The 27,478-nt window shown below is 42.0% G+C and overlaps 1 protein-coding gene across 2 annotated transcripts in view; it reads left to right on the top strand.

The window, feature by feature from the left end:
- Window positions 1–27,478, top strand: part of CCDC88C (coiled-coil domain containing 88C) — a 153,825-nt gene that overhangs the window by 21,642 nt on the left and 104,705 nt on the right. The gene's annotated exons all lie outside the window — the stretch shown is intronic.

The following is a 27,478-nucleotide window of genomic DNA, read 5'->3' as shown; positions in this document are numbered from 1 at the left end:
GTGACAGTTTTCTTAATTGGTTTAGAAGAGTAAAGTGCCATTGAGTTGCCCGTGCCTCATTGTGACCTCATCTATATGGTATTCTATGCAACAGACAAGCAGATGTGGTTCTCTGTTGCCTTCCTCTGCATAACAACCCCAGTTTCCCATCCAACCACTGATTGTGGCTGACCCTGTTTAGCTCAGGGTTTATCCTCCAATAATTTGAATTTAGTTTCAAATGTATTCAGAATTCTGTATGGCTACCCTGTTTCCCCAAAAATAAGACAGTATTAAATAACTCCGAACAGGATAGTCCATGTGGTGACCTTTTGAAGCCTTTTGTACTGGACAGTTGGGTCACTAGTCTGCTTCCAGTTTTATCCAGGGGGTGGTTACATTGGGGGTGGAAGAGGGGAATCCAGATCCCCTGTCTTGTTACAGCCCAGCCATGTGCATGTGCTTTATGGCATATATTCAGGAGTCCCTGACCCTCAGGAACACCTATGCAGGTGACGCAGAAAGCAGAAGGTAAAAAAGATTGACTGCCATAAACACCTTCTCTTTCTTAGGGCTTTGCTCTTGACCTTTGTGTTTCTCAAAACTGATTTCTGGGCATGTTGACTGGATAAGGGAATCCGAGATTGTCAGATTTTTTAAAATCCATCCTGTGGCACAAAATATTTGGTATTAAAATTGATCTCAGAGTGCTGATATTCATAAAATATCATGAGAATGGTATTGTCAGTTGCAAGTAGTGTTTATGAGGCACTACTTGCACCTGATCACTTACAATACCATTCTGATATCTTGTGAATATCAGTACTCTTGAGATCAATTTTAATACCAAACATTTTGCTACGTGTCGGAGGATGGATTCTTTCGTAATTTTTGTAGCAGTTCAGTAAGCATTCTTAATTCAATAATGGTTTCTTAATCTTTGTAGCAGTTCAATAATGTCAAATGTGCAGTTATCGAACAATCAGATTTTTAAAGATCTGTAACACATGATTTGCTGAAAGATTAATTTCTGACCGTTGCTGGTAATAATGCTTAAATGTTCCACCAGTGCAGTAATTAGAGCAGCTTCCCTTGGGACCACTCACTGCCTTTGTGTAGCACCTGGGAACTAGCTTTTGTTGTTCATCTGCAGTTCGCTCTCTTGTCAATGGTGCTGTAGAACTCTAGAGGCTGGTCAGTAGAGTGGAATTGGGAGATTCCCAAGGGGCTTGCCATTCTGTCACCTATAAATTCTGAGTATTCATTCTAAGATCATGCCTTTTCATTGTTTCATAGACTGTACAACTGAGATCCAGTAACAAACCACAAACTGCGTTATACTTTTTATTAAGGGCAGCTACAATGACACAAACAAGTATGGAAGCTTTTTAGTTCATCAGAACTCTTTTTCAGACTGGGTGTTACAAAATAAAACAGGTGAAGGCAGAAAATGAGATGTTTCAGGCCCTGATTTTAAAGGCCTCTTCACACCAGCAGCTGAAAATTCACCATAAGAACATAAGAACAAGCCAGCTGGATCAGACCAGAGTCCATCTAGTCCAGCTCTCTGCTACTCGCAGTGGCCCACCAGGTGCCTTTGGGAGCTCACATGCAGGATTTGAAAGCAATGGCCTTCTGCGGCTTCTCCAGTTGGTTATAGATGTTCCTGAGCCATACAGCAGCATACTTGGCTTTGTACCTGTTTTCTCACTTATGCAGAACACATTTTGTTCAAGCACTTCATGTATTTAGCTGCTTTTGACTGTTAAATATTGAATGCTATCTTATACTTCACTGCAGAAGAGCAAGTGTGGTACAATCAGTGTGCAGTCTAGGTGACCGCAAAGTTTGTACATCTTGCAAACATTTGTGAAATGCAGATACCATTACTTTTACCCCAGTGTCATTCCTGACTACCCTATGCCCTATCTGTGCCTACTGTGTACCCCCTCCAAAAAACCCATTATGTTGGGGTGAACACTAGCGCGTGCCCCCCCCCATGATACATAAAGGTGAACTAAAATGTAAATCCATGAATCCCAATCAATCCCAATATAGTCTCTGTTGAGCTCTCTTAAGCTGCAGAAGAGTCTTTAAGATTGGTGCAGGAAGGAGAAATAACTCTAAATCAGGCAGCTAGCTTGTTCCAGCATCTCAACTGTACCAGGCAGCTGGATGTACTTTTAAAGCTTCATAAATCTAGTCACTGTTGTAATAAGAAAAATACAGATCTGTATTTCATAATGCCAACAGGTACCAGCAGGAGCTGTAATAGCAAGACCGAGCATGTTTCTTTATGCTCCATGCTTTGAAATGTCTATGTAACTGCTTTGTCAAGCAAATATATTTCCTTATTAAAGGTTTAAGTCATTCCTCTCTGCTCATAGTCAGTGGTATGTTTGTGATGAGATGAAGCCAGGTTTATTCTTGGGCTTTCCCCTTGCTCTCTCTCCTAGTCTCCCCTTCCTCCAGGATTAAAGAATCACTGGCTTTCGGAAATATGATTTGTGTATAAGGAAGAGTTGGAAAATATTCCAAATGTTGTGTCCTGTTTACCACACACAACTTTATGCTGTGTGTAAAAGAGTTTTGGTGTCTATTAATTCTCAGAGTAATTATTTTGAAGTCTCCTGTTTGGCTTTGTCATTTCCAACAATAAAGGGGTTTTTTGGGGAGGGGGGAATTGCATACATTGAAGCAATATCTCTTAACAGCAGGCAATAAACACGGTTAGCAAGAAAAAATGTGATTGATTTAAACTGGAGGCTGGGAATAGGAGGAGAGGTTCCTTGAGAAACAATAGAAATAGGGACCTGCTGTTTCCGTAAGGGAAGTGTGAACTTCTGGATGCCCACATGTGATGATGATGGTGTTCCTTTGTTCAGCTTGTTTCTTGTCAGATTACGCCCTGGTGCAGTCAAATGTGGGATATTAATATTTTGTCATTTCGTGTATGAAGTTGCAGAGTAATCATTTTTCCCTTTCCCACCCCTTCCTGTCCAGAGTACTTGAGCTTGTACTTTGGAAGAGAATCGAATGTGTAATCATAATGATGGTGATTCTGTTCTCACAGTCTGCCTAAAAATCAGATGTGAACATATTCCCTGAGATCTATAGTCAAAATGTTCCTTGGTGTTTCATTAAAAGAGCTGAGTCTTTAATCAACATGGGTAGTTAAAGATCATTTAGATTGACACCTGACCTTCAGGAATTGGGGGATGTAAAAATGGAGGCATGTTGGGAATCTAGAGGTCAGAAATTGGATGAACAAAATATGACACGCTGTTAAACTGTTAAGCCTTAGTGAAATAGGCCACTTAGAGGGTAGTAGGCAACATTAAGCTGTCATTTTTATTATCTTGGAAACCTCTTCTTCATTTTTGGCAATAAATGGCCAGTCTAGGCTGGAATGTATTGTTCTACCCTGCTCGATTTTGAGTTGCTTATATAGACTGCTTTTCTGGGGTGGTGGTGATATTCATATCTGTAAATGTATAAAAATACAAATTAAAAGAAGAATTTGTGAGTGTAATTTTTCTGCATAAAATCTTGGATTTGGAAACAACATTTGTGGCATCCCTTTTTTAGTAGCAGTGGGTTTATTGCAATTATTTCACAATGACTGAATGGCTGGCAATGTTAGCTGTGCTTGCTGATTGGTAGCTGCATAAGGCAAAGTATTTTTTGTGATTAGGGACTGTGTTGATGGCTACGTGGGATGCCTGAGGACTAGTCTAAGCCCCTGAACTCAGAAAAAAATTAAGACTTCATTCTGAAGATTATTAGGAAAGTGATAGAGAATAAAACAACCAGTACTGTGATACCCTTATTTCTGAGTCATGGTGTGACCTTATTTGTAGGGTTGGTGGCTGAAGATCTTCCGAGTGATACCCATGACCACGTGTGGCTTTGGAATGTTAGACAAATTCATGGAGGAGAGGTTCATCAGTGGCTACTAACCAGTGGTAATGAAAGGGAATTACCTTATTCAGAGGCAGCAAATCTATGAATACTAGTTCCAGAAGGCAATGTCAGGGGAAGGCCTTGGCTTTCTATGGCAACTAGTTGATTACTGTGTGGGACAGAATGCCAAGTTGGTTGCATCACTGGTTTGGTCCAGCAGGGCTCTTTTCACGTGCTGTTATCAGTCTCTAATATACAAGGTACTTTTACCTTTGTCTCCTCCTTGTTTCTATTAAAAGGCAGGCACCATCCTGAGGCAGCTGGCATCTTAGATTTCAGCAGCAAGGGAGATAACTTGGGAAAGAGAAAGTAAGGAGGAGGAAGCAAAGGGTAATAAACGTTTCCACTTTCTGACAAAACTTATTTTAATTAGAATGGGAGACTTCTGAGCCAAAGCAAGCTGGATTTCCACAGGATAAGTTAAAATTTTGTGGTTGTTTGCTAAGTCAATTTGTCAACTTTGGTTGAAGTTCAACTTTTTCAACCATGATAAAGCCACAGATTCTCTGAAGTCATTCCAACCCGTTCTGCTATGCAAAGGCTTTGATCGTTATAGCAGAAGGAAATACAGCTCACAAGGAAATAGAAATGTATCGCTGCTGTAAAATAGTCATCAAAATATTTTTTAATTTGGGACAGCTTCTTTGCCTTTTTCTTATCTCATGAAAAGAAATCTGATGCGGAGCCTTCACGTCTTTCACATAGGCTGTATCTCCATGTCCCACTAAGCCACAGGTGTCAAACTCGCGCCCCTCCAGATGTTATGGACTACAGTTCCCATCATGCTGGCAGGGGATGATGGGAACTGTAGTCCATAACATCTGGCGGGCCACGAGTTTGACACCTATGCATTAAGCCTTGTTGCTCATGAACCTGACTTGTTGATGAGTGTGTGTTTGTGGGCCTGGCTTCTGCCTTCTCTTCCTTCCCTTCTTGCCTGGAGACAGATGACAGAATGTGGTTACTTGCAAGATATTAATGCAGATGGGGTTGTCCTGTTGCTGTATTCTACCCTGCAAGCCAAGATTCTCAGCTACCTAGTTTGTCAAGAGGAAATAACACTGGTTAATCCCAGTTCTTGCATTTTGCATCATATTCATTTGCTTTATGCAATGATTCTTTCATTGCATTTAGCGTAATGGGCAGAGAGAATGCAAGAGATAAGTAGGCAAATGAGCACAGTTTAATGTCCTCTCAACATGAAGTCTTTCTACAGCCTTCCTGGATTGTGTTTAAGATTGCTTTGCGGAACTCTCCTGTGAGCAAGGTTGGCTTCAAAGCCTGATAAACTTGTTGGCAAATCCTTCCAGTCTGGAATTCATTAGTGAAGATTTGTCACTAATTCCATGTTCCAATAAACACTGCAATGAATGACAATAGAAATAATGGTCATTAACTTTATGACCTTGGAGGAGTGGGAGGGGATATGCAAGCTGAAAAAATTTGCTACCTATGACCTTCCCAATATGGAAGATGTGTTTGCTGTAGACTCTGGCTACTATTTTCAGCAAGTCAGGTGAACTAGCTGCTTCTTTGTATAGTTGAATAGGTGGGAGTGGGGATTTAGGATAGGCTTTTTTAAAGGTACAGCATGCATATTTGTTGGTACTCCTACATTCCTGTTCTTTGCTCTTTTGTTTGAAAATCTTACATGGGGGGTGGGGTGGGGGATGTTACCTATTGAGGCCCAAGTTGGTTGTAGCAACTTTTGAAGCATGAAAATGAAATACATGACCAGACGAATGGTATCAAACAGGAAATAGGCACACAGTGTATCAGATGAATGGCTTAAGCATTGCGGTCTTCTGGTAACTATTATCTCGTTAAAAGCTGCTGATTCATTAACACTTAAGTGTGTGGTTTACAAGCAATGCTGTAGCAAAAGTTTTTAAAAAAAGATGTTCTCTAGATTTCCTGAATTTAAAACACAGTTTAGAGCAGGAGGGCAAGTTACAACAGCTGCTTATTTTTGACTGTCACTGTAAGTGATTTTGAAGCTAATATATGAGGAAGCAGCAAATGCACTTAAATAGCACACTTGTGTTGGCACCAAGCAGTGTTATCTGGATAACATGAGGTCTGTAGGCCAGGGGTATTAAGTTATCAGATTGCTGTCTTGGGTTAATCTGTGGGCCTTCAGGCTCTATTTACTGTGGTGCTGGTAAAAGGGAAAACTGAGGAAGTATCACCACCATTATCACCCCACATCAAAATGAAGCCTTTCATTAGCCTAGCATTCACTGGAGTAGTTAAACCTGTGTCTGGATTGTACCACTTCCAACTGAAGATGGGAGTTCACATGACTTCCGTTAAAGAGTATTCCTTGCGTGTAAGAAAAATAGTATGCTAGGGAGAGGATTAGAGCCTTTCTCTCTGAGGCATCTTCATTCTGATTCCTACTACATGTGGGGAGTTTTGGAAATTAAAGGAGTTACCTTAATAGACATTTCAGAGATGTCCAGTTTCACTAGTATGCCTTGGCTCAATTTAATTTAAAAACATTTATCTCCTGAGCTATTTATATAGATCTAGCTGAGACAGCTTTGAATACAAAAATAAGAGAAGAATGAAAGTAAAACACTCCATAAAGGTACGTACCAGGACATTGAAATGAGTAGATAAAAACTAGTGTAGCATCAGTGGGATAAAAATGGCAACAGTGATATAAATCTTCCTAAAAGCCCTTGGAATAGAGTAGGAAAAACTGTACAATACTTCACAGGGAGGACAAGTTACCAAAAGGCTTGGGAAGCACACAAGATTGAATATTTGATGCCAAGAAAGCTTCTGTAGAGGGGGAATGCAACAATCTGGTGCCGCAACAGAAAAGGTCCTGTTTCTAGTGCACACCAGTTGTACCTTTCTGTCACTGGGACTACACAGTAGAGCAGGGACAAATTCTTTAACTGGTGCGCTGGTTTTTATGGCTGAGGGTGATCCTTTTGTCTGGCTAGAATTGACCAAACTGAATGCTTGTATTCAGAAATCAAACTTTCTCCCAACAAATGATTCTATGTGTAGATATTAAGTATTGAGGGTCCACTAATACTCAGATTTTGTTTTTAGAAGCTGCTGAAAAAGACACTGGGTAATGAGAGGCTTATTGATGGCAAATCCACTTACTTGCTAATTTAAATGTAATGTGTTTTTGATATGAATGTAAATTGTATGACTGTGGAGTCTGTGCTGGCAACGTTTGTTCATCTGCGTAGTCTTCATGGGCAGTCCCACATTGGGACTGCGCATATGCAGGCCTTTTATGGAAAGATTAAAAACCTTTCTGGAACGATCTGCAATGCTAAGGGTGCCCTCTCTCCACCCATCATGGCCACAGCCAGTCTTTCCCGCCCAAGTGATCATGTGATAGGGAGGGGGGAGAGCACTCAGCCCTTCTGCCACTACAGAGAACAAATATACTTTGCCGATCCACGTGTCTGTGATTCAGACCTCTGCTATAAGTTCTGTGCAGTAGTATATGAACATGCATTCTCTTTAACCTAGCATGCACCTTGATATTCGGGATTTGGAAGTAAAGATGTTAAACTCTCTTATGCTTTCATGTGGCCAAGAGGAATCACCAGGTATGAATCTATTCAACAGACTAAAGCGGCTTTTCTGAAACCGTCACATCTCTCAGCTCATTTAATATGAACTATAACCCCATTTTAATTGCCGTGAAGCGCAGGAACAAGACGAAAAATAAACAGCCGTCAAGCACCCGTGTTTGAAACAAATAACGCCAAAAAGATTGCTAGGGTGGCATCTGGGGAGTGGGGAGTGAGGAACAACCTTCATTCTGCAGTTGCCAAGAGACCTGCTGTTCTGAGACCCTTTGGCATTTGTTGGGTTAAAGGAAGGGAAAGGTCAGGCTGGGATTAATGCTGGCCTTATTTAGAACAGCTGTCTTGCAGTGAGGCTTAAAAGACTGAGCTCTCCTGGGAATAACAAGAATTATAACTAGAAAATGGAAGCAGGTGAATCTCCCTGGTAGGAATCCATTGTGCTTGAGAAGCAAAAACATGTTATGAAAAATTATGTCATGTAAACCTAAGTCTGCGCATGTCAGACTTAGGTATACATACCTAGAACCTGAACAAAGTGTGCTGGCCGTCCTCCATAATCTTCTTGGTAATACAAGGAAGCTATTTTTTTCCCAACAAACACACTCTGAGGTCCCTACTCCCCTAAGCCTTCAAATATTATTTATTTAGTTAGACAATGTTTGTGCTGCCTGCACTAGGTAGATCACAAAGCAGTACAATAAAAATAACAATGACAACATAAGAATTAACAATATTAAGCAATAAAGGTAATATCAAGGAGCCTAAAATAATAACCATAAAAACAAATCTCAGGCTAGCAACCAACCTTTAAAACATCCAAAAAAGGGGGGGGGGCATTCCAAAGTCAAAGTACCACCCCTGAAAAAGCCCTCACCTCATTTCTGCTGGCTGGGGCACAGAGAGCAGGACATGGAAGGAGGATCTTGACTGACAGGCATAAGAGCAAATTGTTTCCCTGATCAAGCCACAGTGGGAAGTGCTGCTGAAGAAAGTAGAGGAAGATACCTTTGTGTGCACAGATTGTTATGCTCTCGACCTTTGCAGGTATCCTAGAGCTCTCTTCACTTTATTACACCACACCATCCTGAGGCTCACAGGCAGGTGGAAGATCCTGACTCCCATGAAGCCCTGACTTTCAGCATTCCTCATGAGTGTAGCAGAATGCATAGACATAAGGGGGGGCCAAACCTTGCTTCTGACAGCTGAAGTGATGTCGAAAAGAGCCATTCCTCCCCCAATGCTGCCCAGTTCACTGTGGAGGGACCCAACTTGAAGGTCGAGCTAAACCGGGGCAAGGGTGCAAACTATGGTGGGCCCCAGAAGGATTACTTGCAAAGAAAACTTTGCTGTCCCAAAGCACAGCTCCTAGCTTTTAGAAGGCATGATTTACAGCTAAGATTTATCTGAATGGTGCATTTGTGCGTCTCTGGATCTGCAAAACAGAAGGCGGAGCTGATAGAAGTCTGCAACAAAGGACGAGTCCTTCTCAATACTTTGCTTTGTGCCAGACTGTTAATTTTGCCCTGTAATTGATGTGACAGTAGACAGCAATTTTCTAGCTGGTGATGGCTTCCCATTTCACTTGGTGAGCTAGTGTGTGTTTTATAACGATTGCCATTGTCAGCTACCAAAAATCCATTGCCATTTAGAGGATTTGAACTCTTAATGAGTTTCAAAATTCTTGACTTCAAGTGGCTTGAGGAACCACTTCCAGGCTCCAAACCCCCTTCTGCCCCTGCTGACATGTTGACTTGGGTCAAAATCTAGCCAGAGCAGAAAAAAAAACATATTGAGAATCCTGATATTTTTTTAATGACTTTGGATCCAAATGTAGAGATGTTTGAACTGTAGAATTAAAAAGCAGCCCTTAAGCAAAAAAGCCACAATCAAGGACAGTGTTCGAGAGTCAAGGTGGAAGAACCCAGTTCCTCTTGGAGTAATACAGTTTCCATTTTGAAAGAGTAAGCCGTAGTCTTTGGACTTGCAGAGAGATAAGGAAAAATAACTTCACATTCTATCCATTGGGTTGGATCCTGCGTAACAGATTTCTGTGCATGGGCATGACGTTTTCACCTCTTCCTTCCCACTACAGCCCCAAATCCTGGGGTACAGGCAGTAGGGGTAATTGGAGATCAGCAGCAGATGGAGAGAACCCATGCAAACCACCTTCTCTTTCCCCACAGAAATCCAATCTATGAAGAATGACACTTTCTCCAAATCCGTGGATAGTTATTAATTTTAATCAAGTGAAAAACAAAATTTGTATTTAAATGACCTGAGTTATGATGTGATGTCCCTCTTCCCAGTGCATCTTTAGAATTCTTAATGACACTCTCATTTCTGGCCACAACCGTCGTCAAGGATGTGGGAGACCTTTTACAACAAGACGTGGAGCTTAATTTTGCATTCATCCCTCTTTCTAAATCCTGGCCCTGGTTTAGAAGTATAAATTCCTTTTTCTTAGGGCCACTTTTGCTCTGGCCTGGATAGCCCAGGCTAGCCAGCTTTGTCAGGTCTTGGAAATGAAGCAGGGTTGGCCCTGGTTTGTCCTGTGATGGAAGAATACCAAGGAAGTCTGTGATCACTACATAGAGCAGTGATGGCGAACCTGTGGCAGGGGTGCCAGAGGTGGCACACGCCCACAGAGTTCATAATGTGGGAGGTGGAAAATCACCCCCCCCCCCACACACACATCTAGGGTAGCCTGGGCCACTGAGCACAATGTGCACGCACTGCGGTGAGCAGGGAGGACTCGGCTGGTGAGCTTGGTGCCTGTGCTTCAGGTGGCTGCTGCCCGGGGGGGGGGGGGGCAGAGGAAGCAGAGATGCTAGAGAGGCACAGAGCGGTGCGCGCGGGACTTGCTGAAGGCTAGAGCAGGCTGGCCCCTTCTCAAGCGGGTGGGGTGGAGGAAGAGGGAGCCATCCGTTTTTTTCTAAACGAAAACCTCTGCATTCAGGTTAGATTGCTGGGTTGGCACTTTGCGATAAATAAGTGGGGTTTGGGTTGCAATTTGGGCACTCGGTCTCAAAAAGGTTCGCCATCACTGACATAGAGGCGGGCAGAGGCAAATCATTTCTGACACATCTCTTGCCTTGAGAACCTTGTAGGGTTGCCATAAGTTGGCTGTGACTTGACAGCACTTTCCACCACCACAACCGCTTTTCACATTAACAATAGCAGCTGAATCGTGTTTATCCACAGGTCACCAAATAACATCTGATAAATTCTCTTCCTAAAAAAAAAAGGTGCAGCTGGCACCAACTTGGCATAAACATGGTTAGAGGGTGGGGAGGAAAGAGGTTTTACAGTGGTTTATATTACAGCTTGTGCATAGTGTGCTGCTAATTGTGTAACAGGTGGGACTTTCCCTAAGACACATAAACAGCATCTAGGATTCTGCTTTCCTGAGTTTATCTCAGTTACCTGATGGCAGGGTCACGTGAAGAGCTGGCCAAAGTTGGCACCTTCTGTTGCTTTACTGCTAAGCATACCTAAAACTCTGAGCATTGTTTCTGAGGCCTTTACATAATTGAGACATAGTGTACTGTGTGGTTGCAGTGAGTAATTTTTGCTTCCCCCTTTACCGTTTGCTTTGGCTCTTTCCCTTGACAACCTCCTTAAAGATTCCAACCGTATCAAAGTAACCATTATGAATGATCAGAAAGTTTGTTTTTAGCAACCAATTTGAAACTGTTTTCACTGACTTATTCCACTATAGCAGTCAAGTGTGTTCCTTTTGTTCAGTAGATACTTGGTGATGCACTGTATCACTGAGGAAAATGAGAAAAATATGCGGCAATTCCAAAAAAACAACACCACCATAGTTACTAAAATTGAATTACCCATTCCCTGCAAAATTTAGTGATTGTGCCAGAGTTCTTCCCAGCCAGAACTGCCATCTGGTTCTTAATGCTGTGATTAAGCCAAACAGATTTTGGCATGTTTGGCATGTTTCTGATGGTTTCAGAAGAAACTGTAGTTGGTTGTTATGAGAATAAACTTGGGGAACGCTTGGCTTTGTGCATTCCCTCTACTCACACACAACTAGGAAATTACCATATATACTCGCATATAAGTCGATTTTTTCAGCACATTTTTTGTGCTGAAAAATTCTCCCTCAACTTATACGCAACTGAGGTGTATTTTTAAAAATATTTTAGGGTTTTTACTTTGTTGGTCTCCAGGGGACACAGGTTTTAGGCTAGCGGCACCAAAATTTCAGGGTATCATCAGGTGACACTCCTGATGATACCAGCCAGGTTTGGTAAAGTTTGGTTCAGGGGGTCCAAAGTTATGGGTCTCCCCAGTTGGGTGTCTCCCATCCTCCATTGTTCCAATGGGAGCTAACAGTAGATGGGGTTACATTTTGAGGGTCCATAACTTTAGACCCCTTTGAACCAAACTTCACCTAAACCCGGGTGGTAACATCAGGATAATCTCCTTTGTTGATAATAGTTGTTTGGTGATGTTTGGTTCAGGGGATCCAAAATTATCGATCCGCAAAGTGGGTGCTCCCATCCCCCATTGTTTCCAATGGAAGCTAATAGTAGATGGGGCTACCCTTTTGAGGGTCCATAACTTTGAACCCCCTGAACCAAACTTCACCAAACCTGGGTGGTATCATCAGGAGGGTCTCCTAAAGATACTCTGAAATGTTGGTACTGCTAAACATTCCGTCCCTGACAGGCACCCTCAAATTTTCCCCAGATCCAACCTTTAACCGCCTCACCGCCCAGAGCCCCTAGAGGATGGGGCGGTATAAAAGTTTAATAAATAAATAAAAAAAATAAATCACCCCCCCCCCCCACACACACACAGAGTGGATTTAAAGGAAGAATCAGGGCTTACAGAGCTAGTTTATTCAAAAACATTTAACCTACTGATGCCTCAATTAATGTAATTTTATTGGTATCTATATTTATTTACTAGTAGCTGCTGCATTTCCCACCCTCGACTTATAGAGTCAATCAGTTTTCCCAGTTTTTTGTGGTAAAATTAGGTGCCTCGACTTATATGCTGGTCGACTTATACTCAAGTATATACGGTAAGCTTTTTTCTGACAAACCATAGTAGGACGTTTCAAACGAATCACAAGCTGTGGGTTATTCCCGGCTTTCTAAAGCAGGGTTAAACTGTAGTTTGACCTTAAACCAGTAATCTTCTGGTGAACTGTAGCTTGCTGTGGAAGCACTTATTCCGTACTTGAGCAGAAGGAGAGGAGGAAACCTGTAAAACTAATTATCTGTGCTTATTCCAAAAGCTACAAACCATGGTTTGTAATTGCATATAAATCTAGTCTTCCACGCCAGGCTGGAAATCCTGTCATTTTTTCCAATGAGTTCTTTGCCTGTTTGGAAGTAAAAGGCAAGACAGCCTCACACAGTTTTGAGATGTTCCTGGGCGTTCCTAGGATTCTTTAGGTGTGCAAGCTGGTCTTCATTGCGGTGCTGAATAAATGACAGCTTTGACCTGTACTGGGGCATGTGCAGAGGTGGAATCCAGCAGGTTCCCGAGAGTAGTTTACTAATTATTTGTGTGTGCCGAGAGGGGGTTACTAATTGGTGATTTTGCCACATGATTTTTGCCTTAGTTACGCCCCTCCTCTCAGCAGTAGCGCGCAGAACTTGAAGCAGTCTAGCAGGAGGTGCACCAGCGTGCGTGGCAGCCTGCGCCTGCGTGCATTTGTTTCCCGCCCAAGGACCCGCGCAGCGGCTGCATCCTTGCCACAGCCCCATCCAGGAATGCCCCGCCCCCGGAATGCCCGACCACGCCCCCATCGTGCTCCACCCAGCCCCATTGGCACTACGCCACAGTTTGAATCCCACCACCATGGGAACCTGTTACTAAAATTTTTGTATCCCACCACTGGGCATGTGGGTACTCCTGGGTACCTCTGGAAATGTTTATTTCTTGTGGAATCGTAGAATTGGAAGAGACCACAAGGGCCATCAAATTCAACACGCTGCCATGCAGGAATATGCAATGTTGTCCTGCACTTCCTGTAAGGAGTTAAGAGTGGCAAACATTGTTCTTCCCTCTTTCATTTAATGAGGTTGGCTAATCTATGAGAAAGAGTGCCTGACCCAAGGTCACTCAGCAAGTTTCACGGCAGAGTGGGCATTTAAACCTGAGTTCCGTAACTCTAGCCCAGAGGTGTCCAACTCTGGCACTTCAGATATTCATGGACTGCAATTCCCATCAGCCCCAGCTTGCATGACCAAATGACCATGCCAGCAGGGGCTGGTGGGAATTGTAGTCCATGAACACCTGAAGTGCCAGAATTGGACACCCCTGCTCTAGCCACTGCACCACACTGGCTTTTTATTAAGAATCTGTTTTGGATTTTTTTGAAGGATGAATCAGTGGGTTTTGTTTCAGTTTGCCTCAATAATCCAAAAGATAATTGGGAGGCTCTGCACATCCCTAACACCTTAATTTCTCCTCCTTCCCATTCTGTTTTATATTAAAGCCAGCCTTATGGACCAGAATTTCCAAAGGACACTTAAAAGCACCCTTCTTGTGTCAACGGTGACAGAATGAATGAATGCTGTTCATCACATGGCTGTCATCCCCACCTTGCACGCAAGCATAAATTGGCCAATTCTGAAGAGCAGCTGTAGTGATGATAGACATAACAAAGTGACATAAAATATTCAGCAGCAATAGAAGAGCCAACTGCTCATTCATATGATTTTGCAAGTCCTCATTTAAGCAGAAAATTGCTATTTGCCACTTTACAATAGCCCTTAAAAGGCTTCTGTAAGACCATAATGGCAGCTTCTCATCTCTGTGTTCAAATTACAAGAGCTGATTTTTTAGGAGGCTCATTTGAGGCAGGTCTGTTCAAGTTGCCTTCACAAAATGTGTGGCTCTTGCCCCAAAGGCAAAGAGCTTAGAGGTGTGGGAGGCCCTGTATCCACCTTGAATAAACAACCTGCTGTTCTGCTCATTGAGAAGGGCTTTTCGCTCTGAGTTGCATGAGAGTGGAAGACATCCTGCTTGTGGTTAACAAGAGGATCCTCCGCTGCAGAGCTGACATCTTTCCTGCTGCTTTTCTCTGCCCTTCATGCATTGATATTTGGAGCTCAGTGACCCTTGAAAAAGCTGTTTCAGCTCTTGAAGCAGAAGCTTCTGATGAGCCAAAATGTCTGGGCATGGTTTACTTGTGGGTAAACTCAGGTTCAGAAGTCCTGCTTCCTGGGCAGGTGGTGGCATCCCAGCAGGTTTTGTTTTTGGGTCACCTGTTGTGCCAAGGTTGGATCCAAAGTTTGGTTTGGATTAGTCACTTCAGTCAGCAGCATAGTTTTTCCTGGTTTTTTTGCTCCTGTTGCAGCTACTGATCTGCCAGAAATGCTGCTCCTGGGGGTAGTGGTGTGTCTTCAGGACTACACTGGCTCCTAGCAACAAATGCTGATTTCACTCTTAGGCCACAGACATGAATACAAGCACAAAAAGACAACAACAGTTGTTTCATCAGAGCATTTTTAGAGGCTGGCCCACAGTGGGAGAAAGCAGGATATACATATGACTTGTAGAAACTATCCCACTCTCTTCTGCTGAAGGGGCCATCCCATGACCCAGAGGGTCGGTCCTGTCTACCTGTATGCGAACAGTCCCGGGGCTCCACCAGAGTCAAGTACACTGGTATGAGCCAGCCTCCCCAATCTGTGCGGAAGAGACCTTACATCAATTCAAACAGTTTAAAATTTCACAATAGAATACATTTTAAATAGTTATATTTAACCCAGTGTTAAAATTCCCCAAACAGATGGCGATATAAAGACTAATGGGGGGTATTGATCACGACAAGGGAAGGGACAACCACATTGGTGGTTTTTAAACTGTTAAAGCTCCCTGAACACGCACGCGCGCACACACACACACACACACACACACACACAGAGAGAGAGAGAGAGAGAGAGAGAGATGACTCACAGTCAACTTATTGCTACCCTATAGGGTTTTCAAGGCAGGAGACACTCAGAGGCCAATCCTACTTAGCTTCTGAGATCTGATGAGAGTGGGCTAGCCTTAACCATCACAAAGCACTGAATTTTACCCCCTTTGTTATTTGTGAAAACTCAATGCTGTTTCTTCTCCATCTTGGGTCAGTGATATGTAGGAAGAGTTGAACTGAATGTTTGACCTGTTCTGACAGTGTCATCCTCTGTGGTCAGGTCAGAAGCTTAAGATGGCGTTTTGCAGAAGCTGGTTCTGCAAGGAACTGAGCTAATTCCTGTAGTTCTCTAGTTTCCCACTGGCCATTCATTAGCACCAGCTAGCTCATGGCCTTCTCTGTGAAAGAACAGGTTTGACAAGGTAAAGCGACACCTTGGCATGGGTATACTTAAACAATGGTGAAGACAGACTTTTATTAAAGTGGTAAGAACAGCCTGGAGAATTCTCTTTTAAAACAAGAGCGGCAGCTTCATTTTGTAGAGTTCTCAGGGTTTTTTCAGGCTACAAGATGGATGTAGCAGCGGCAATTTATCTGAACCCTTCCTCTTGATATAAGTTTGTCTCAGATATTTCAGATCAACATTTTTAGTGCAAAAGAAGGACTTGGGAGGCTCAGATGTTAATACCTGTTCAAGATTGTTTTTGGTCCCTGCTACTGCCACCACTACTGGGCGCCTGCATCCTCACGACATTATACTGGCCAATCCAGGTTCATGCTGTCACCATGGTGTCAGCTAGATTTGGCTTAGTCACAACACACTTTGCTGGGGACACACAAAGCCAATGCAGAATAAGGGATATGTTCACTATATCATGTTGCTTATCACCGTGGATGGGACAGGGTAGACAGAATAGAGCTGCTCTACATATAAACGGGGCAAAGATGTTTCATACTGACTCAGCCCACAAATCCTAGTAGCTCAGTACTGTCTATTCTGATGGGCAACGACTCTCTAAAAACTCTGAAGAGGGTTTTCCCCAACGTACTGGAGATCCTTCAACTGGATATGGTGGGGATTTCTGCATACAAAGCAGGGTCTCTGCTGCTGAGCCACATAATTTCCTCATATGCAGTTCACTGGCGTAGGTAGAAAGCTTGGGGAAGGATTAGAGAGTAGAAGAAGTTGGTCTCATGTTATGCTGATCTTTGAATTCATCATACCCAAGTCCCTCAGAAAGAATCCATCATTCCCTGCAAGTCAGGTGTACATTGCAAGAGAATTCAGAGAAGGAGAAAGGGTAGTGATGACTGCAAATCATACCTTTCAACATGACTAGCCAAAACTTGTCTGAATGGTTGTTTCCGTCTGTGTTTACAGGTGTGTATGTGTGTGACTTGTCCACTGAAAAGTGACCAGTCGTATGAGTACATCAGAAAGCATCCGTGTCCTTCCAGGGATGTCAGTTTTAGAATTTCCCTCCCCCATGGTTCCAGTGGTCTACTCTAAAAGAGTTCTTTAAGAATCTCTTTAAGAATTCGTTTAGGATCCATGAATGTTGATTCAGATGCAACTTAGATATAATCACAAGATAGTGTCAGGAAAAAGCATTAATGTGTCATAGCTACCTTCCCTCCTTTGCTCCAGTTTCTTTTCTGTTCTTATATATAATTCCACTGGCTTCCTGTTCAAGTTGGCAGTCAGGGAAAGGGCCATAGGTCAATGTTGGATCACATGGTTTGCGTGAAGAAAGTCCCAGGTTCAGACTTGGCATCTAAAGGAAAAGCTTGATCTCTATGAAAGCTGCTGTCAGTCAGCATAGACATTACTAACCTAAATCAGCCAATGACCTGACAGTGGGTACTGTTTTAAGTGGGGCATTGGCTTCAAGGCATCCTTCCCTATAATTTGATGGTGTTTTAAAAATTCATTTCTGTGTTGGAGTCAGCTGGTTACCATTAATATATAATCTTGTTCTTTATTGCTTTATAGACTCTATGATGATGGAGTCACCAGTAAGATTTACTTTAATTACACCCTACTTTCCTCCCCTGTGGCAATCCATAGTGGCTCATGACATTCTCATTTTTTCACTTTTATTCTCACAACAACCCCGTGAAATATGGTAGGCTGAGTGTGTGACTAGCTCAAGGTCACCCGAGAATCTTGTGTGGTAGAGTGGACTTGCAAAGATACGTCTCCTAGATATTTTGCATTCTGTTCTGTCTAAGGTGGGTATCAATTAATGATGTCTTAAATTGGATTTTAAAAAGTTTAAATTGGATTTTTTAAACATAAAATTCTTTTTGAGGAAAAAGCTGCCTAAAGATAGTCATGAATAAGGACAGATTTTTATTTACGTAGCATTCATGCAAAGTTCAGAGTTTTTTGTTTTGTTTTCTGGTAAATGAATTCCATAAATCCATTCACAGTGTCATGATCTTCTAGAGGTTTTTTTAATATTATTTGAGGCATTTTTTTCTATCTAGAAGATATTATCACTGAAGTTTGGTTTTACAGTTCTCGAAACAGTGAAATTTGGGTCTTCAGAGATAATGAGCCTCTTCACAAACATGCTATAAAATAAACAACAGAGTTGAGAAAAGATCTTAATCCCATTGATCCTTTGCAAATCTATGTATTCAGAATCAATCCCTTACCTCTGCAAATTTTCAAGAAGCTCTGTGTTGTTGGAGCTAAGGCCCTTTCCACACGGGCCAAAAGCGGCGGCAGCAGGCCGGTAAAACAGCGTTTTGGCGAGGACTGCTCGCACAGGCGCCGCTGCCAAATCACTGCAGTGGCGCCCAGTTCCTGCCAAAACGGTGTTTTTGAATCTCGCTCAGGGAGCGAGGTATTTTGGAAATTCCGGTTTCCATTCGGTGCCATGCAAACGGCACCAGGTGGAAGCCGGCGTTTCTCTCCCAGCCCTCCCAAACGCTCCTTACCTCCAGTCGCCTTCTGTCGCATTGTGCAGGCCAGGAGACACACCCCCTGGCCTCATTCTCCAGCGTCGTGGTTCTGGCGGGGGGGTGGGGGCGTGTCCCCTGGCCTCCACAACGCGACAGAAGGCGACCGGAGGTAAGGAGCGTTTGGGAGCGGCGCAGCCTGTGTGAAGACTGTGCTGCCGCCCCTGCTTCCAGCGGGACCGTCCATGCGAACGGTGCCGCAGGGGTGCACCAGCATAAACTATGCCGACACACCCCTCGGTGCCCGTGCAGAAAGGGCCTAAGTGTGAGGAGATAGGAGCAACCAGTAAAAATGAAAGTAAAACCTTTTGAGCAGAATACTTCAGAAGTTCTGGAATCTTTGTGTGTATAGTTTGAGGTTTGTCACCTTATTCTGTCCCTAAAGGAGGAAATCTATAATGGCAGTAGATCATAAAATAGACTGAGTTTAGGAATATTTTCATGAAGTTCCTCTGCCTAAATGCAAACACTTGCAAAATGCAAACACTGCAACAAAGAAATGCAAGGCTTGCTGGCCCAAATAAAACTGGTGATTGATAGATATAAAATTAATGTGAGATGAACTATGTATTTCTAAACATATAACCAAATCAGTACTTTTTGTTATAACTTCAAAACTAATCTGAAACATTATTCTAAAAATAAAATCATCTGGTTATAAATATTAATATTATACCAGTCACATTGAGTCTTTTATGCAGAAAACCATGGCTTAAATGTAATCTGATTGACTGATGATTTAAATTGTGATTTAAATTGATTTGATTTAAAACAAATCCTTCCTGATTTAGTCTGTACTCTGCCTTTGCAGAGACTCCAAGCAGATTACAATATTAGAAAACAGTGCAATAAAAGGTGCATCATATACTGGAAACAATACAAAAACTGGATTACAAAAATTAGAAGACAGTGTAATTGAAACAAGATAATACATGCAATAAATCACAATGTTATTCCCTTCAAAAATATTTTATGTGTTCTGTGGATTTTTGGAAGTACAGGAATGTAAGAAAGTAACTGTGAGTGCATTTGCTAGAGTTCTTTCTTTATTTCTTTTATTAAAAAATTCAGTAGTAACAGGTGTTAGTAAGTAGCTATGTTATGTGGACTTTCTTTTAAGTACATTAAGATACATTCTAAATTCATTTTTTAAAAATGTATTGGCTTTGAAAGTATAATTGAATGTGTAATGTATATAGTATTCTTACAGGGTCCTTATTACTAAAGATTACATCGTGTTTTTCTAAGTTATGTGATATTTAATGATATTTTAAGGCATATAATTATGTCAGATATTAAAAGATGTTTCTCGTGTTCCTTAGGCCTTCTTACTAATACCATGTAAGGCAATGTAATTTCCCTGAAGCCATTTAAAATAATAAATCCACCTTTATGTGTCTGTATTACTTCAGTGAAATTCTACATTGTTTGATTTGCTGATGAGAACAACCTGGAAATATTTAAAGTATAATTTTTCTGTTCAGCAAATCCGAAGGAATTGATAACACTGCAGACATAATGTTCTGAAACCTTAAAAACTGGCTTAACCAGGAGTATTGTGTAGTTAATCTTTCATGAATGTTAATGATTATATAGAGGCAGGCTGCCTCTGCATCTGTGACAGACAGAGGGATAAAAGGATCTTGCAGGTCTGGGCTGCACCTGCTGTTTTTTTCCCTTGCATCTTTCACACAAGGTCTCTGGAGAGCTATTATATATCCCATGACTTCTAAAGTGTGTGAATGAGGGGAACGGCAAAGAAGGAAGAGCAATGAGCTCCTCCCCTAATACCACCACTACCTCAATTCTTAAGGGCTTTTCTTGGTGCTTGGCTGGTAGCCCACTAGGACATTTGGTCCTGATTATGGGAAACCCTTTGGATCAGCTTGTGCTTCATTCTAGAACTACAGAGGAGGAAAGGCTAAAGTGCACCAAATTAGTTAATGTATTGTATTGTAATGTATTGGGAGTTCCATCTTTCATCACTGTTATGTTGTCTTCATTTTGGATTGTCTCATCATGGTGTTGTTGAGGTAAGAGGTGATAAGTGGTTTACCATTATCTACTTCTGTGCAGCACTCGCCAGGGTGAGCTGAAATAGCAATTCTATTGTCTACGAATGGTCTTCTACCAGTGTCATCTTCCGCTATTGCTGCCGCCCAATAGCTACTGTTCAAGGATTCCTGTCACCAGTGAAATTGTTTGTTCTCTTCTGGTGATATGAACATTGACCGCTACAGAGGGTAGATGCATTTTAGTGTGGTATCTCAGTTGTGACTATTTTACTTTGAGTGTCTTGAAGTTTAAGCTCCCTCATTGTATTGCTCTTTGCTTTGCTGCATACACAGATCCCCTTACTACATTAAGGGGAATGTACGGTACTTAACGACAAAGCACAATAGGTATCAGTCCTAAAACTTGCCAGCTTGGATTGTACGAACCAGATCCTTGTGCTAGGTAGCCTTTGCCAAGGAGCACACTTCCTCGTGAGCTAAAGCTTGCTTGTTGAAGGATCTGTTGAAAACCATTGATCCTGGGCAAATAAAGGTTTTAGCAAAAGAGGAAGCTCGCTGTGTGGCACAAGTGGAACTTGTTTGTAGGATCCCATCTGTTACCAGAGGTAAAAATAGCATCATGGTCATTACTATGAATCACACTAAAGCAGGGTCCCTGTCCTTTTTGAGCCTTCAGGCCCCTTTGGAATCTGATACACAAAATGGTTGCCACAGGAGAGAACCAACCAGCAAATGTCAAGAATGAAGGCATTTATGACTCTTCAACCACAGGCAGCCAGTCAGCAATTCTGTAAAACTGGCAGGGTTGGGCTTAGTTAGTACTTGGATTGGAAACCAACTGGGGAGTTCAAGGTGTTACTCTGAGCTAAGCATAGGCAAACCACCTCTACTCATGTTTTCTCTTGAAAATCACCTGGGGTTGCCATATTCTAGCAGTCACTGGACACACCTGCTAGAAAAGAGCCACTGTTTTAACTTACTTCTGTAAGAAGCCAGTTTTATATACCGTATATACTCAAGTATAAGCCAACTTTTTCAGCACATTTTAATGCTGAAAAAGCCCCCCTCAGCTTATACTTGAGTATATACGGTAATTCCAAGATGGTGGCCGGAGCTGGGGCTGCTGTGGGGATCCGGTTACCATGTTGCTGCTTTTTTTCTAACTCACCAGAGAGCCATAAAAACAAGCTGTAAGGATAGCCTGCATAGCATTACAACTAGGTTGTGTGTGTTAAAAGAAACCGAGGCATTTCTCTCCTAAGGGTTATTGGTGCATTGCATTCTAGATGAATACAATTCTTCATACTGTAGTTTACTGCAAAATACTGATGTTGCTGAAGACAAAGACTGTCTTTGGAGCAAAGTTTAGGCCGGCATGGCTATGAATCCCAGAATTATTCTACATTTGGAGGAGAACAGTGGTTCATTTGTGTTCCTATAGTGCTGGAAAGCTGCTCATCCCTAATACAAAGTCTGTTAAGCAGCTCTACCTCATCTAGCTCCCAAATCTTCTGTTTTTAGCTTCTACTGAGTTAAGTTCGAAGGCTTATACTTGAGTCAATAAGTTTCCCAGTTTTTTGTGGTAAAATTAGGTGCCTTGGCTTATATATGGGTCAGCTTATACTCGAGTATATACAGTAAGTGCTGAATGTCTTCCTCTTGTAACTTGGTTGTGGCGAGAGCTTACTGGCTGTTACTTATGGAAAATCATGATGCCACTTCCCTCTATTCACCCACAGTTTTAAAGAAATGCATGAAACAAAAAGACATGTAATACAAGCAAACAGCATCTAAATAATTAACAGACCAGGCCCCCAAGCGGTGAGTTTCCTGTGCTGTTCACCCCTAAGGGCTACCTGTATATATATAAATAAAGTAATGACTGCAGCTATCCAGGAGACAAAACTACTCAAGGAAAGTGCTTCAGCATACTTCCTCCTGCAGTGACCATAAAAATGTTCCCAGGCTTTTGTTGAAAAACTAAATTAAGTCACAAACTTTAACATACTACTGCAATGTAATTTGTATTTAGGAGCAGTGGAATTTGCAAGAGCAAGTGTTGTATAAGCAATCTATAATTTCTGAAAGGGAATGAGCGTTGTTTAAATGAGGCAAGTAATGCTAGCTTTTAATTAATTTCGTAATGCTTTGCTTCTGTTCTGTTCATGAGGCATTTTCCCCCTCTTCCCTTCTGTTGCACTGATTTGATCTTTATGGATCTTTGCGAGTGTTGCAGAAGGCCTCAAAGTGTGTTGAACAGATGGGTTGAATTTTTAGCTGTCTGTAATATTAAGTGACAGCTCTTTAAAACACCACATTTTATTACCCTCAGCTACTACAGAGAAACCCCCACTGGACAATTTGGAAGCGCAATCAAATAAAAATCTAGGGTAATTTGTCTGGAGAGTAATAGAAAAATGAAGAGGTATTTGTACATGCTTTAAAAAGAAAGGCTGAGGATCAATCAGTTGGTTGTTTATTTCCAGCCAGTGACTACATTAGTAAACTGTGCTGCTGGCAATGAAAGCTGGGCAGCGTACGCTTCTACAGTTAAATTGAGTTCAAGTCAATATTCCCACCACCCACAATTGTATTGCAGAAGGTCCATGAGACATGGCAATAGAATTTGAGAATTTGATGAAAGTGAATTTTGGATTTGTAGAATTTTTTTAGTTTACATGCATACCAAGTGGAAATCATATACACTTGATAATTTTGATGCCATTTATATTTTTTAATATGAAGAAACATTACACTGATTGACCTTACTAGAGTTCTTTGAGGGTGTAAACAGGCATGTGGATAAGGGGGAACCAGTGGACATTGTCTACTTGGATTTCCAAAAGGCTTTTGACAAAGTTCCTCACCAGAGACTGTTGAGAAAACTCAGCAATGAAGGAATAAGAGGGGAAGTCCTCCTATGGATTAAAAACTGGTTGAGAAACAGGAAACAAAGAGTGGGTGTAAATGGGAAGTTCTCACAATGGAGAGATGTAGGGAGTGGTGTCCCCCAAGGATCCGTTTTGGGACCAGTGCTCTTTAACCTATTCATAAATGACCTGGAAGTAGGGGTGGGTAGCGTGGTGGCCAAGTTTGCAGATGATACCAAATTATGTAGGGTGGTGAGAACCGCAAAGGATTGGGTTTAAGAGCTCCAAGCGGACCTTTGGATAAATTAGGGTGAGTGGGCTCAGAAATGCCTGCAAATGCAGTTCAATGTAGCAAATGTAAAGTGATGCACATAGCGGGCAAAAAATCCAAACTTCACATACGATCGCCAGCAGGGGTCAGTGCTATCAGTCAAGCAGACCAGGAAAGGGATTTGTAGGCTGCCTTAGTTGATAGTTCCATGGGAATGTCAACTCAATGCATGGCAGCTGTGAAAAAGGCAAACTTCTATGCTGGGGATCATTAGAAAAAGGAATTGATAATAAAATCTGCCAAGATTGTCATGCCTCTTATATAAAAGCAGTGGTGCTGCACCAAGCACTTGGAGTACTCAGGTCCAGTTCTTGGTCGCCGCATCTCAAAAAAAAGCGATATTGAGGAGATAGAAAAAGTGCAGAGAAGGGCAACAAGGATGATTGAGGGACTGGGAGCACCTTCCCTATGAGGAGATGCTGCAGCCTGCCAGGGGACTCTTTTAGTTTGGAGAGAGGAGGCGGCTGAGGGGGGGGATAATGATTGAAGTCTACAAAATTATGCATGGTGGTAGAAAATGCTGACAGAGAGACATTTTTCTCTCTTTCTCACAATAACTAGGAACCAGGGGGCATTCATTGAAAAATGCCTGGGGAAGAATTAGGACTAATAAAAGGAAAACACTTCTTCACTACCAACGCGTGATTGGTGTGTTGGAATATGCTGCCACAGGAGGTGGTGATGGCCACTAACCTGGGATAGCTTTTAAAAGGGGCTTGGACAGATTTATGGAGGAGAAGTCGATTTATGGCTACCAATCTTGATCCTCTTTGATCTGAGATTGCAAATGCCTTAACAGACCAGGTGATCGGGAGCAACAGCTGCAGAAGGCCATTGCGTTCACATCCTACATGTGAGCTCCCAAAGGCACCTGGTGGGCCACTGCGAGTAGCAGAGAGCTGGACTAGATGGACTTTGGTCTGATCCAGCTGGCTTGTTCTTATGTTCTTATGTTCTTATGTCCTATCCATGTCACAGAAATCCATATATTTTTGTTTCTTTCTCAAATTGGTAAAATGCGTAGTGGCTGTTGTAGTTGATAGTTATAGTTGATATTCCGTCCCCATACATACCATTTTGAAGTAACATGAACAGAAAATGTATTGTGGAAGGCTTTCATGGCCAGATTCAACTGTTCTGGTGGGTTTTCTGGGCTGTGTGGTCGTGGTCTGGTGGATCTTGTTCCTAAACTTAGGAACAAGATCTACCAGACCACGGCCACACAGCCCAAAAAACCCACCAGAACCAATAAACAGAAAAAATAGCTCTTTGTTCTTAGAAATTTAGAATTAGCAGTGGGGGAGTAAATGAATGAAGAATAAATGGGAGAAACATGGATTACCTTGAGAACTTAAGAGGTGTCACATTGGATCATGTTAGTGATCCATTTATTCCAGCATTCTGTTTCACACAGGTTCCATCCAGTTGCCAACAAACAAGCCGCAGGCCTTCCTTTGATTTTGCATCCTACCATCTCTGTTCAAGTTATCTTTTTTATCACTAACCTGTTCATTCATGTTACCTCCTAGCTTTCTGTTTAGTCACTGAATAAGGTGTAAAAATGTGTTCCATTCCATTTAATTTTGGGGTCTAAAAGCATAGGAGGGGAGAGCTACAGGTGACCAAATAAGTGATGCATGATTGTATGATTATTGACATTTGACACCATCGTCAGTTTCAATAGCACATAAAAAGTGATCTTGGTGTATTCCTTTCTGTTCTATTATAGTTAATAGCATTGGTACATACCAACAATTTTAGTGTCTCTTAATTTCCTGACCTGTATGTTTGCAATGACTAAAAGGGATTATATCTATGGAATGGCTTTACCGTGTGTTAAACAACCCCTTTTTTGTATTTACAACCGCTTTTCTGTTATACCCCCTATACATGTTCTACTCCTGGCATTTTTTTTCTATCTGGTTTGTATTTGGTTAGGCTCCCTGGAAACCCCCTCTACAGCTGCTGGTCTGGGGGACAGGGGAGTGTGGGTTGGGCTATTTTAGTGTTATTTTTATTGTTTTAATTGTTATATTTTATTTATGATGTTTTATTGTAGTTTTTAAATTCTTTTCAACCTGTGTAAGCTGCCTAGAGATGCAGGTATGAGGAGAGGTATAAATGCTTATAAATAAATAAATAAAAATATAACATAATGTCCTACTCAGCAAAATGTTGAGAGTTCTGTGGCACACATGAATACTTGGACAGTGACACAAGAAAATCATTTGAACCTTATAAGCGTGGGGCTTGTGCTGTACTTCTGATGGCCTATAGCTAACTTGTAGATTATGTACTTTCTGTTCAGAAAATCCCAGATTTATTCCCTAGTAGGTTGGAAGTTTTCAAGTGCTATGGATAGGAAGGGCCTTTACCTGAGGTAGTGGACAGCTATCACCAAGTATGATTGGGCAGTACTAAGATCATTGGACCTAGGGGATGGTGATTTGGTAAAACTGAATTAACAAACCCCTGAAAAATCCCTTATTGGATTTTTTCAGGTTTTTAATTTATTCCCCCCCCCCCCCCCCAAAAAAAAAAAGAACCCGTAGGCCAGTAACGTAGGGGTATTGAATTCGGCTTTTCCATATAGCCTATGGAAGGGTCTGCAACCTGCGGCTCTCCAGATGTTCATGGACTACAAATCCCAGTTGGCCATGCTGGCCATGGGCCGATGGGAATTGTAGTCCATGGACATCTGAAGGGCTGCAGGTTGCAGACCCTTCCATAGGCTATATGGAAAAGCCGAATAGCCTGGGAACTAATAGCCAAGCATGATTCAGCTTTTGGAATTGGGGGGGGGGGGAGCTGAATGTTGCACTAGGTTCAGCCCAGTGCAGCAGCCTTTTCGCCCTCAGCCACTTTGGCACTACAAGCAGTTGCTTGGATAATACATTAGCCCTGCTGTGTGATCCACAAGATCCTTGATACAGTAGATTTGCTGGAGATGAGCAGGTCTCATCTGTCTATCTCATCTGCGCCTGTCTGGGAGATATCCTAGACTCGAGACAAATGTGTTCACCAGCTTAAGTTCCTGAAAGAAGAAAGGCAGGATATATATTAATAAATACTGCAAATCAAGGAGTATATTTTTTCTCTGCTTGTGACATATGAATAACAAAAGGTTGGCTGGGTCATCTAGATAATTTAACAAATGGGATTAACTTGGCATGGGGTATTGAATTACAATAGTTGCTGGTAAATATTCTCTGAATTATTTATTCAATACCTGTCAGCCAGTGCAAGGTTGCATTGTGGTATTTGTGTTAGCTGATGTTCATTCTATGTTTTTCAAAAAAGCTAGCTGTGTGAATCCTGCACAGAATGTTTGCATATGTTGTAATGCAGGGTGCATATCTGCTTTCATCGAAGTTGAATTTATCAGATCCTGAAGCTGTGGTTAAGGTTCGGAGCTAAAATTCAACGGCATACTTGTGGGTCTAAGTCATTTATTGTTGCTTTTCCAAGGCTGATCTGGGCCAACCCAGCTGCTTGCGACCCCAGAAAATGTGGAGGGAGCTTTTCTGCAACAGATGTCCATTTCATACGTATTTGAGGTTTTGCTGGATATTCTTAGAATGCTTCTAGGATGCTTTGAAGCTACCATTCCTGGGGCCATTTTCTTTTTTGTGTGTGTAAGGAAATCTTACAGAAAAAGTAGACGTCATGTGGAGGTAAAGGATCAAAAGTAATGGTGTTTTCAGAAGGGGCTGGTTGATTATGGCTTGAGCCTTTTTTAGACACCAGCTGTGAAGGAGACTGAGAAGGGGTGTATGTGTGAAAAACACAGGCATGCAAGTTTAGGAGCATCAGACATTAGTGTAATATCCAATCAAATGAGACACTATTTACTCTATGAAAGGCAAATCCATCTAACAGTCCCTCAGGCCTGG

The sequence above is a fragment of the Sphaerodactylus townsendi genome, linkage group LG02 (assembly GCF_021028975.2).
Source record: "Sphaerodactylus townsendi isolate TG3544 linkage group LG02, MPM_Stown_v2.3, whole genome shotgun sequence".
Classification (NCBI taxonomy): Eukaryota; Metazoa; Chordata; class Lepidosauria; order Squamata; family Sphaerodactylidae; genus Sphaerodactylus; species Sphaerodactylus townsendi.
This window is presented reverse-complemented; position numbering and strand designations above follow the sequence as displayed.